We start from the raw sequence: 12,232 nt of genomic DNA, 5'->3' as shown, positions 1-12,232 counted from the left end.
ATACTGATCAAATACTCACCGTGTGAATGTGGCCTAAGCCAGAGGGGCAGAAGGAATAAAGTTAATTTCCTCGTGGCAGTGCGACACAGCTTTAGAACACTATTAACCTGCACATTGACCCTATGGACCTGCAGTATAATATCCTTTTTGACCATGACAAGTTCCCTTTAAACTCTGTTTTGGGATTCGTTATAGAGATTAGTGTCTTAGATGTGGCGGCTGCAGTTGGGGAGGAGGATACACGAGTGGCTGAAGAGCAATATCGGTTCCCTAATGTATTTTACAGTATGCAACATTAATACGTGGACCGTTTCCGTGAGCTATGTGAGAGAAATCTAAATTCACAGGGATCCATGTACCATAAGTCAGAATGAATTTCATACATAGCGATACCAGGGAATTTAGTCTGCTGCTATCTTCAGGCTCACATTATTAAAGGAAACTAATATTGTTTATATGAATAAAGTGATGTGCTTTTCTCTATCATACAGCCCCTTTTCAATATATAAATGACTGCAAGTTTTTATCAATGACTTCAATTTTCTAATAAAGAGTATAGAAAAGAAAATGAAAGGAAACATATATCTTTAATATCTATAATGTGAGCCATGAACACTGTAATATCTTTGGGTCCATGACAGCAGACTGGATTTCCTCAAATGCCTAAGTCTGAAATTCATTCAAATTAATCATCAATAGTCCTGACAAAGGGGTCGGTGCCATCCAGAGACACGCAGACATTTTAACAACTAAATAAACTATTATTGAAGAAGAACGAAGTATCTAGTGTTTAATGCTTAGGAGCAGCGTGGCATCTTAATCCACAGTACAAAATACATCTAAAATGGATTTTGGCATAGAATAGGCGTGGTTGACTGTACACTACTCTCATCTGTTTATATCCACAGTGAGCATGGTTGCCTATGTAGACACTGGAAAATACAAGGTCTAGTTTTATGTACTAAGTCAATCAACCTTGTCAATATTTTTATTGTGACCATCTGATGATTGTACAGATATGTGCATGCTCATTTAGTATCGCATCCGAGACTCTACTTTGTTTCTCAATAATTTCTCAATAACAACCAATTCCAATTCCTATTTTGCTATTACTACATTTTGGACAATTTGGTGAATGATCAACTGAATCGTAGAATGATAGAGTTTGACGGGACCTTCTGGGCCATCTGGTCCAACCACCTGCTCAAAGCAGGATTCACTAAATTATCCCAGACAGCTGACTGTCCAGCCTCTGTTTGAAGACATCCATTGAAGGAGAACTCACCACCTCGTGGATGCCTGTTCCATTCATTGATCATCCTAATTGTCAAAAAGTTTTTTCTAATATCTAATCTGTGTCTCCTCCCATTCAGTTTCATTCCATTGCTTCTAGTCTTTCCTTATGCAAATGAGAATAAAGATGATCCTTCTACAATGTGACAGCACTTGAGATATTTGTAGACAGCTATTAAGTCTCCTCTCAGTCTTCTCTTCTGCAAGCTAAACCTTCCCAAGTCCTGTAACCATTCTTCATAGGACATGGTCGGCAGACCGGTCACCATTCTGGTCGCTCTTCTCTGAACTTGCTCCAGTTTGTTGATGCCTTTTTTAAAATGTGGTGCCCAAAACTGGACACAGTATTCCAGATGAGATCTGACCAAAGAGGAATAGAGAGCAATAATGACTTTACGTGATCTAGACTGTTTGCTTCTGTTAATACATCCCAGAATTGTATTTGCCTTTTTTGCTGTTGCATCACACTGTTGACTCATATTCAGTCTGTGATCTATTAGTATCTTCCTTTTTCTTATTTCGAGTCTGTCAGTTCCATGGTCGTAACCACTCTAATTCACATATCATCGTTTCACAGTCCAAATATGAATTGCACTGTACAGACGAGCCACTGTTCTTCTGACCCTAACTTGACAGCATGGTATATGCCAATGAGTCTGTTGAGTTGGGATCCCCGATATGTGAAAACAGCCTACGTCGATTCTCAACTTTTGGTTCCGAGTCTGGACTGTAGCTCCTTGCTATTCCATTGTCTGTCCTAACTTACTCTCCATTTATAGTAACTTTTCATGGTAACAAGTTGCAAAGGTCTCAACATTACAGACTTGGTCTGTGAAGGCTGCATTTACTGTTACTGTGGGTTCACAAAGTACATGCAGACAAAATAATAAACTGTCATATATAAACTGAACTTGTGATGGTCATTTTTAAACAGAATTCTTGATTTACTAATTATTTATTTGGGAAAACATTTTAAATTTACTAAGAATTCAAAAGGAAAAAAAAATAAGTGCCCTGTCACTTCTTTCATGCGATTCCTTGTCAAATCCACACCCAAGGTAACAGAGGTGTATCTAGGTTTTCTGGCACCCGGGGCAAGAATTCGGTTCGGTGCCCCCCCCAGCACAAATGCAATTTTCACACTTAAGGCCCCGTCACACTAAGCGACTTACCAGCGATCCCGACACCGATATCAAGGTGTCAGGATCGCTGGTACAGTAAGTCGCTATGTGATAGCTGGTGAGCTGTCACACAGACAGCTTCACAAGCAATCAGCACAGCGATGCTGAGCGTGCGACATCGCTGGCCATCGCTGTAAAAAATAAAACAAATAAAAAATATAGTTATTCTCACCTTCCGATGTCCCGCGCAGTCTTCCGGCCTCTCTCCACGCTCCGGTCCCAGTGATCCTTTGCGAGAATGACCGCGAGACTTTGTTATCCCTCGAGACCGTGACATCTCGCGGTCATTCGTGCAAAGGATCACTGGGACCGGAGCGTGGAGAGAGGCAGGATGGCTGAACGGGACGTCGGAAGGTGAGAATAACTATATTTTTTATTTTTTTTATTATTTTTTACACCTGATCGCTGGTCTCCCGCCTGTCACACACAGCGATGCGTACTGGCCAGCGGGAGACCAGCGACCAAAGAAATGTCCAGAGGTTTCTTCCAGCGATCAGCGATACCGGCAGGGGGGACGCTCGCTGATCGCTGTCACACACAGCGATCTCGCTGGTGAGATCGCTGTTGTGTCACAAAAGTTGTGACTCAGCAGCGATCTCGCTACCGAGATCGCTTAGTGAGACGGGGCCTTTAGTCATGTACCGACGAGCTGCTCTCCCTATTGCTCTCAATGTTCAGTGAAAAACTGAAAGCAGGATGAGAAGCTCGTCACAGGACCATAAGTATGAAAGTCACATATGACTGAAGTGTCCATGTGATGACTACTGGAACCTGCAGAGCTGAGTCCTGACATTGCAGCTTCTGAATTCTCACAACTAATGCACTGCACACTTTTAGGATTCTCCCTTGCCGATATACAGTCATGTCAGCACAGCGATGTGATTTATATACTTCTGGCCACACTCCGACTAGACGTGCCCGGCCTCGCTCCGTTCATTTTCATTGAGTGAGGCCACACGTCTAGTCAGCATGTGACCGCATGTATGTAAATTAGCGGCATGGGAGAATCCTGACAGCGTTCAGTGAGCACTGTGAGAATTCACAAGTCTGCAGTCACTTAGAATGACTGCAGACTCAGCACAAACCTGGACATCCCCGCTAATGTCCCTAACATAAATAAAAACATGAGAATTAGTCAGTATCACAAATAATATTTACATCCAGGTACCTTATAGATGATGTCGTCTCTGGAGTCGTTCTTTTCTTCTTCTTGTCCAGACCCCATGATGAGTTTTCTCACCCACATCTCGTCTCTACAGACTTCCATCTTCTCCGGTCTTTTGCAGCAAATCTCCACACGATGCCCTTAAAGATAGAAGTGTCATTATAATGCACCTAAATAAAAAATATCTGCAATATACTGTCTCCTCACACTATTCCCCTCCCTCCTCATACTGTCTCCTCTAACATCCCTCCCGTTCACCATACTGTCTCCTCATATATTTACCCCCTCACTCTCTATACTGTCTGCTCACACATACCCCTGACTTCCCATACTGTCTGCACACATCCATCACCCTCACTCCCCATACTGTGTCCACATATATTTACCCGCTCGCTCCCCATACTGTCTGCACACATCTCCCATATATGCCCTCATACATACTCTTCATTTTGTGTCCTCAAATCAACCCACACATATTAAATCCCCCATCCCCACTCCAAATCTCCCCACACACATTAAATAACCCCCCCATCCCCACTCCAAATACCCACACACATTAAATAACTCCCCCATCCCCACTCTAAATTCCTCCCACACATTAAACAACCCCCTATCCCTACTCCGAATCTCCCCACACAGTAAGTATCCCCCATCCCCACTCCAATCCCCCCACACATTATGTACATCCCCCACTCCAAATCCCCCCAAACATTATGTACACCCCCCACTCCAAATCCCCCCAAACATGTACACCCCCTCCTCTCCAAATCCCCCCTCCTCCTATCAAAATCCCCCTCATCCAAATCTCCCTCCTCTTCTTCTCCAAATTCTCCTCCTCCACTTATCCAAATCCCCCTCTTCCTCTTATCAAAATCCCCCCTCCTCATCATCCTCCTTCCTTTATCCAAATCCTCCCCTCCTCCTCTCCAAATCCCCCTCCTCCTCTTATCCAAACCCTCCTCCTCCAAATCCCCCTCCTCCACTTATTGAAATCCCCCTCCTCTTCTTATCAAAATCCCCCTTCTCCTCTTATCCAAATCCCCCCTCCTTTTCTCCAAATCCCCCCCCCTTTTCTCCAAATCCCTTCCCCCATCTTCAGTGGTTCTTCTTCAGCTCCACATTGGAGCACACTTACACCAACGTTCGCTCTGGGCGCCGGTGAGTGACGTCAGCAGTGTGATCACATGACCTGATCACGCTGCTGACGTCGCTCTGACCTGGCGGTCAGAGCTTCATTTGTACTGGCGTCTGTATAGACGCCAGTACAATTGCTCCCTGGGAGCCAGCACGCGCAGCTTCCTTGCGCTGGCTGTCAGCTTGACAGCCGACACAGAACCGCCGACTCACAGGACGGGGGGGCGGCAGAATGCAGCCGCCGGGGGAGACAGAGCGGACCGCTGCATTAGGCGGCCCGCTGCGCCCCGGCTGCCCCCCCCTAGATACGCCCCTGCAAGGTAACATTGAAGTTAAAAGGGCGACATAAATTTGAGTCTAGAAATGCATGGATTCTGGCCTGGATTTGACATAAAGGGGTGTTCCCATCTCCAAGATCCTATCCCAATATGTAGTAGGTGTAATAATAATAATAATATTAGGAGATATCTCCAATTAGAAACATAGAAAAGTTTTTCTAATTCGCTTTGTCTCTTTCCTCATGTGAGAATAGTCCAATGAACATAATAGAACTATTATAATGGACACAGCCACAATCTCACATATCCACCATAATAAGGACAGAGAAAAGACCAACTGCAATGTAAACTCACAGACAAATGGCAAATACAGTCATTAGGTCAATCGCCAAGTAAAAACAATTTTATTGGTATATTAAAAATATACAGACAAACATGCATAGAAAAGGGCTGGAAGATGAAAAAAGGCTATATCAACCACATACAAAAAGCCCAAGGTAGGTAATAGTAATAGATGCAAGGTACCCATACAGGCAAACTTGCCATAACAAAAGCAGAGTCACATCCATCTAACAGGTGAATACCACTAATATTGATCAAAACATGAAAGTATACAGATACCTTGTAGGCAATAAAACAACCCTCCCGGACAGACCTACCAACCCCAACGCGCGTTTCGGAATGCCTTCATCAGGGGGAATAAAAGTTTTTCCCCCTGATGAAGGCACGCCGAAACGCGCATGCCTGTATAGGTACCTTGCATCTATTACTATTTGGCACAATATTATGAGTGACTGATGTATTCACAATACTCTGTTTATTGCTACTCCCTTGTGACATACCTACCTTGGGCTTTTTGTATGTGGTTGATATAGCCTTTTTTCATCTTCCAGCCCTTTTCTATGCATGTTTGTCTGTATATTTTTAATATACCAATAAAATTGTTTTTACTTGGCGATTGACCTTATGACTGTATTTGCCATTTGTCTGTGTCTCTTTCCTCATGTGCAGGCATTGCAGGACGCAGTCAATATGACACAGACAGCAATCGCATCAGAAACCCTTGGCTCTCCTGATGCAAGCGTGACAGCATGTATTTCTATGCAGCTGAACAAAATGAATTCACTTTATTGATATTTTTATAGCCATGCTCCCATACCTATGGAAAAAATAGGAGTTTAAAAATATTTTTATTCCTTCTCTGAGAAAAATTAGGTTGGACAGATTTGAACCAACTGTATGATTAAAGGTACTGTCACACTTAGCGATGCACCTGCGATCCCGACAACGATATGACCCGGTCAGGATCGCTGGTGCATTGCTAAGTGGTCGCTAGTGAGCTGCCAAACAGGCAGATCTCACCAGCGACGCAGCAGCGATCGTTACTTACATGTCACACGCAGCGATGAAGACGTCCTCCCGTCCGCGTCCACGCGTCGCTCGTCGGTATCAGCAGGAAGCAGCCGACGAGAAATAGCCCAGGACGCTCTCGCGCGATCAGCGATAACCAGCGGGGGAGCCGGTCGGAGGAAAGTATCACACATAGCAATGTCGCTGCTGCGTCACAAAATCAGTGATGCTTTAGCGATATCGCTAGCGATCTCGCTTAGTGTGACGGGGCCTTAACAGAAAAAGGCCTTGCTCACATGTCAGTTCTTTTAATTAGTGTTTGTATGCCAAATCCATTAGTGGAACTTGCAGGGAAAAACTATAATTGACAGATTGACTCCTGTTGTGTTTTGGGGCCACTCCTGGGATTAGCATACAAATACTGTGCACTGATCTAATAATGCGGTGTAAATGAGACCTTAGAAAAAAGGGTCTTTTTTAGCAAATAAGACTCGGTGTACACCAAGGTCCTGAATCATCAAGACCGGCGTGCTGGAGTAATATGCTCCTGATTCATTACGAGATGCATAAATCAAAAGCGTTGGACGAGTAGTATGCGCATGTGTGTGTCTCACCACAAATCCCACTCCAGTCCCTGCCACACCCTGGCGGCCGTCCTCAGCCCACTTTGTTGGAGCTGCACAAAAATGACATGAGACCACCAAAAGTTGCTACATTTTAGCAAAGCCAAAATTTGCGAGATTTCCTGAATATTAACCACAATTCGTAAATTTGCATTTTTTAAGTCACTTTCTTGTTATGCCTTTATTAACTTTTTTTTGGTGCCAAATTCATCAAAATGGCGCACACAATTTACTGTTTTGAACTGTTTTCGGAGTTTTGGAGCCAAAAGTCGCAAAAATTGCATTCAATTATTGGCGTACTCTGAAATACACCTGGGGGTACTAAATTAGAGATCCGCCAAATTGTACAACTTTTTAAAAAGTCGCAATTGATAAATCAGGGAAAAACATCTGGAGTCACTAATCTACACCCACAAAGCAGAAAACAAAACAAAAACGGGTGAGCCCATATAAACTCGATCTAAAAAATGAGGTGCAAATAGAATTGGGTGCATACAAAAAAAAGTAAAAAAAACACAAAACTAGACAAAAAAACAGGAGTAAAGGTGTTTTTTTTTTGAGCCAGTTTGCAGCTTTTTAGCTCAAAAAGTCAACATTTGGCAAAATGGTGCAAATCATGCATCAAAATGGTGAACGTAAAATCACTCTCGGAGGGAGGTAACTGGAGTATGTTTGCCCCAACTTTTGGGACTTTTTGGAAAGTCGCAATTGATAAATCTGCCATTAAGTACTAATGTGGGGCCCATTCTACAGTAAAGGAGCTAATGAGGGGGCATTTTACAGTTTGGGGATTAAAGAAAACCTGCCATTAGTGTTATACATATAAAACTAAAGTCATTGCCATAATGTCACTAGTATACTGATTTTATACATACTTTCAGTGAATAAATCCGTAGCCTAATTTTTATAAAATCATCATTAGAAGTTTTGGTCTCCATGCATTAGGGCGGGACTGTGCCAGCACTTTGGAAGGTTGATCTCTCGATGGGTGTCAATAAAATTGCGCCAGTAACGACGCAGGTGCAGACTGAGCTTATTGCAGTCTTCGGGAAAATTTTCCTGACGATTACCAGAAGATCAATCTGCGCATGCGCCGTTACCTGCTCCATTTTATTGACGCCCATAGAAACATCAACCTGCAAAAACACCGCCCGCGGCTAGCACGGCGCTGGCACAGAATGTAAATAAGGAAGATGATAGTTACCAGAGGAGGCATGGCAGAGCCAAAGACCCTACCCACAATCATGCCCCTCAGTCCCGCCCCGATGCTTAGAGACCAAAAGGTCTAATGATTATTTTATTTAAAAAAAACTACGGATTTCTTCACTGAAAGTATGTATTAAATCAGTATACCAGTGCCATTATGGCAATGCCTTTAGTTTTATCCCGTTGAGAAAGCGGCCTGAGTGTACGCAAAACGCGCGTCGGGGTTTCCTGCCATCTGGGCTTTGGGTCCGTGCATACTCCATTGGTAAGCTGTGCTTTTACTTATCCACCAGTCACTTTATTCTTGGTAGAAATCTATCTATGTTACATCTACCTTTGGGCTTGTTTGCCAAATTACTTTTCATAGCTTGATTTGTGAATAACAGCAAATTATATACATATATATGCTGTCTGTATAATTGGTTTTGCACGTGACTCCATTGTTCTTGGTACTTGTCTTGTTTTAGTGTCATGCTTTATTTATTCTCTTTATGATTTGTACTTTTTTACTTAATATTATTGGATACTCTGTTTGTTCTCCTACTGTTGTTTTCATTCATGGAGTTCAAAATTGTTTTGTTATGTGTTACTACTTAGTAATGCTACCACTTGCATCTAAAATGCTGCTGGGTTTTCTTTTGTGTATACTTTAGTTTTATATGTATAACCCTGATGTCAGGTTCTCTATAATGCATTGGCCATTATACAGTTTGGGGGCTAATGTGGGAGCAGTTAGACAGTTTGGGGGCTAGTGTGAGACTCATTATACAGTTTGGAGGCTAATGTGGGGGCTATTATACAGTTTGGGGGCTAGTGTGAGGGCCATCATTCAGTTTGACGCTTGCTGTTTGGGACATTATACAGTGTGAGAGCTAAGGGATGGCCATTATACAGTTTGAGGGCTAGTGTGGCGTCTACTGTGATGGGCATTATACAGTGTGGGTTTTACTGTGGGGGCCAATATACAGTGTGAGGGCCTCTGTTGGGGTCATTATACAGTGTTTTGGGGGGAGTAGTAGTGTGGACATCACACTGTGTATAATGGAGCTGTGGGCCCATCATATTGTGTATATGGGACCTGTGGGGTGACTCGGTGGATATTATTAAATTAGCTATGAACCCTTTCTACGCCCGGGTGGCAAGCATTTTTGTTAGTATATGGTCTCCCATTCTGGTATGTGCTCCTGGTATGTATGGCACCCCTCATCACTATCCTGCTATGAATGGCCCCCTCATCCCTATAATGGTATGCATGGCCCCCTTATCCCTATTCTGGTATGTATGCTCCCCCCAATCCTGGTATGCATGGTACCCCATTCCTCATCCTGGTATGTATGGTCCCCTCACCCCCCAATCCTGGTATGCAAGGTACCCACTCATCCATATCAAGGTATTCATGGTTCCCTCACCCCCTAATCCTCGTATGCATGGTACCCCCTCATACCTATCATGGTATGCATGGTTCCCTCACCCCCAAATCTTGGAATGCATGGTCCCCTCACCCCCCAATCATGGAATGCATGATCCCCTCTCCCCCCAATCCTTGAATGCATGGTCCCAACAACCTCCAGTCCTGGTAAGAAGGTCCCCTCACCCCCCAATCCTGGTATGCATGGTCCTCCCTCATCCCTATCGTAGGATGCATGGTACTCCTTCACCCGCCAATCCTGGTATGCATGGTCCCCTCATCCCCAATCCTGGTATACATGGCACCCCTTACCTCCCAATTCTGGTATGCATGGTACCCCTCACCACCCTATCCTGGTATGCATGGTACCCCTCATCCCCCAATCCTGGTATACATGGTCCCCTCACCCCCCCAATCCTGGTATGCATGGCCCCCTCACCCCCCCCAACCAATTCTGGTATGCATGGTCCCCTCACCCCCCAATCCTGGTATGCATGGTCCTCTCACCCTTCTATCCTGGTATGCATGGTCCTCTCACCCCCCTATCCTGCTATGCATGGTCCTCTCACCCCCCTATCCTGGTATGCATGGTCCTCTCACCCCCCTATCCTGGTATGCATTGCACCCCTCATCGCCCTATACTGGTATGTATGGTATCCCTCATCCCCCTATCCTGGTATGCATGGTACCCCTCACCCCCCTATCCTGGTATGCATGGTCCCCTCACCCCCCTATCCTGGTATGCATGGTCCCCTCACCCCCCTATCCTGGTATGCATGGTCCCCTCACCCCCCTATCCTCGTATGCATGGTACCCCTCATCCCCCTATCCTGGTATGCATGGTACCCCTCACCCTCAATCCTGGTATGCATGGTCCCCTCACCCCCCTATCCTGGTATGCATGATCCTCTCACCCCCCTATCCTGGTATGCATGGTCCTCTCACCCCTCCTTTCCTGGTATGCATGGTCCTCTCACCCCCCAATCCTGGTGTGCATGGTCCTCTCACCCCCCAATCCTGGTATGCATGGTCCCCTCACCCCCAATCCTGATATGCATGGTCCCCTCACCCCCCTATCTGGGAATGCATGGTCCTCTCACCCTCTATCCTGGTGTGCATGGTCCCCTCACCCCCCCAATCCTGGTATGCATGGTCCCCTCCCCCTCCAATCCAGGAATGCATGGTCCCCTCACCCCCCTATCCTGGTATGCATGGTCCCCTCACCCCCCAATCCTGGAATGCATGGTCCCCTCACCCCCCAATCCTGGTATGCATGGTCCCCTCACCCCCCAATTCTGGTATGCATGGTCCCCTCACCCCCCAATCCTGGTATGCATGGTCCCCTCACCCCCCCACCAATGCCGTGATGTCTGGACAGGGCATGTTGTGGTGCAGGACTCGGCGCCTGCGCAGTCCTTGCTTTACAGTGCCATTTTCTTGAAGACACACTGTAGTCTTCGACAACATGGCGGCAGAAAGCGAGGACTGCGCAGGCGCCGAGTCCGGCACCACAACACGCCCTGTCCAGACATCACGGCCCAACAACGTAATGATCGGGTATTGACAAGGGGTCTCTCCGTGATGTCATGAGAGGGCCTGCGCCAATACCCGATCGTTAAGTTGTTGTTCCGTGATGTCTGGAGAGGGCGTGTTATGGTGCCGGACTCGGCACCTTCGCAGTCCTTGCTTTCCAGCGCCATTTTCTTGAAGACACACTGCAGTGTGTCTTTTACAAAATGGCGGCGGTAAGCGCGGACTGAGTGGGCAATTAAGAAGCAATATTGTTAAAGTATTGTGGGCAAATTGTTGGCACTGTTTTCTAGGGCATTTGCACAGGTCATTAATATTTTCTAGAGGAAATGTTACCATCTAGAGGGCACAAAGAAGGCATTATTACTATGTAAGGGGCATAGTGGTGGCATTATTATGTGGGGCAGTAAGAGGAGCGCTGTTATTGTCACACATCAGGTGTAGTAATAGTGACACATACGACAGCAGCGGCTCAGTATTGGGATATCAGCAGAATGAGGCATTTGTGAAAGTTGGGAATAGAAGGGGACAGGGCTGGAAATGTGAGAAGTCAAATGTGTCTATTATAATCTCTGCAGACGAGTCCTGGCTAGAGAAGTTGTCATGTCGGTCTGGGCCAGATGGAAAAAGTAAGCGATTCCATCAGAAAGAACATCAGCGGTAAGTCACTATCTGTAACTGTGCTGTAATCTGTTATGTGTTCTACAGGACTGGTATCTACTACTATATGGTCACCATATGGCGGTAATATCAGTGTGCTACCATAGTTGTAATCAGGGTTATTGGTTAGGCGCCCACTCAGATGTTTCGCCCCCTTAACCCCTAGCTGTGCCTCTGCTCAGCATCCATCTGTGGTACCAGTTACAGTAATAACTCATAGCTATAGTATATTTCTGTTTCCCTAGCTGCTCTTACTCCGTATTGTAAGGAAATCTCCCAATGTGTATCTGTTCAAGCACGGGTCACACAACTGGGTCATGTGCAATATTACTAACGACATATGGATCCTGCCATGTCGTCCTGTGGAATAAAAGAATAATAACATTTTAGTATATCATCATGAA

Source organism: Dendrobates tinctorius, unplaced genomic scaffold, assembly GCF_039654945.1.
Source record: "Dendrobates tinctorius isolate UK_male_01 unplaced genomic scaffold, ASM3965494v1 ptg000035l, whole genome shotgun sequence".
NCBI lineage: Eukaryota > Metazoa > Chordata > Amphibia > Anura > Dendrobatidae > Dendrobates > Dendrobates tinctorius.
The sequence above is the reverse complement of the archived record's forward strand: the minus strand, read 5'-3'. Positions refer to the sequence as shown.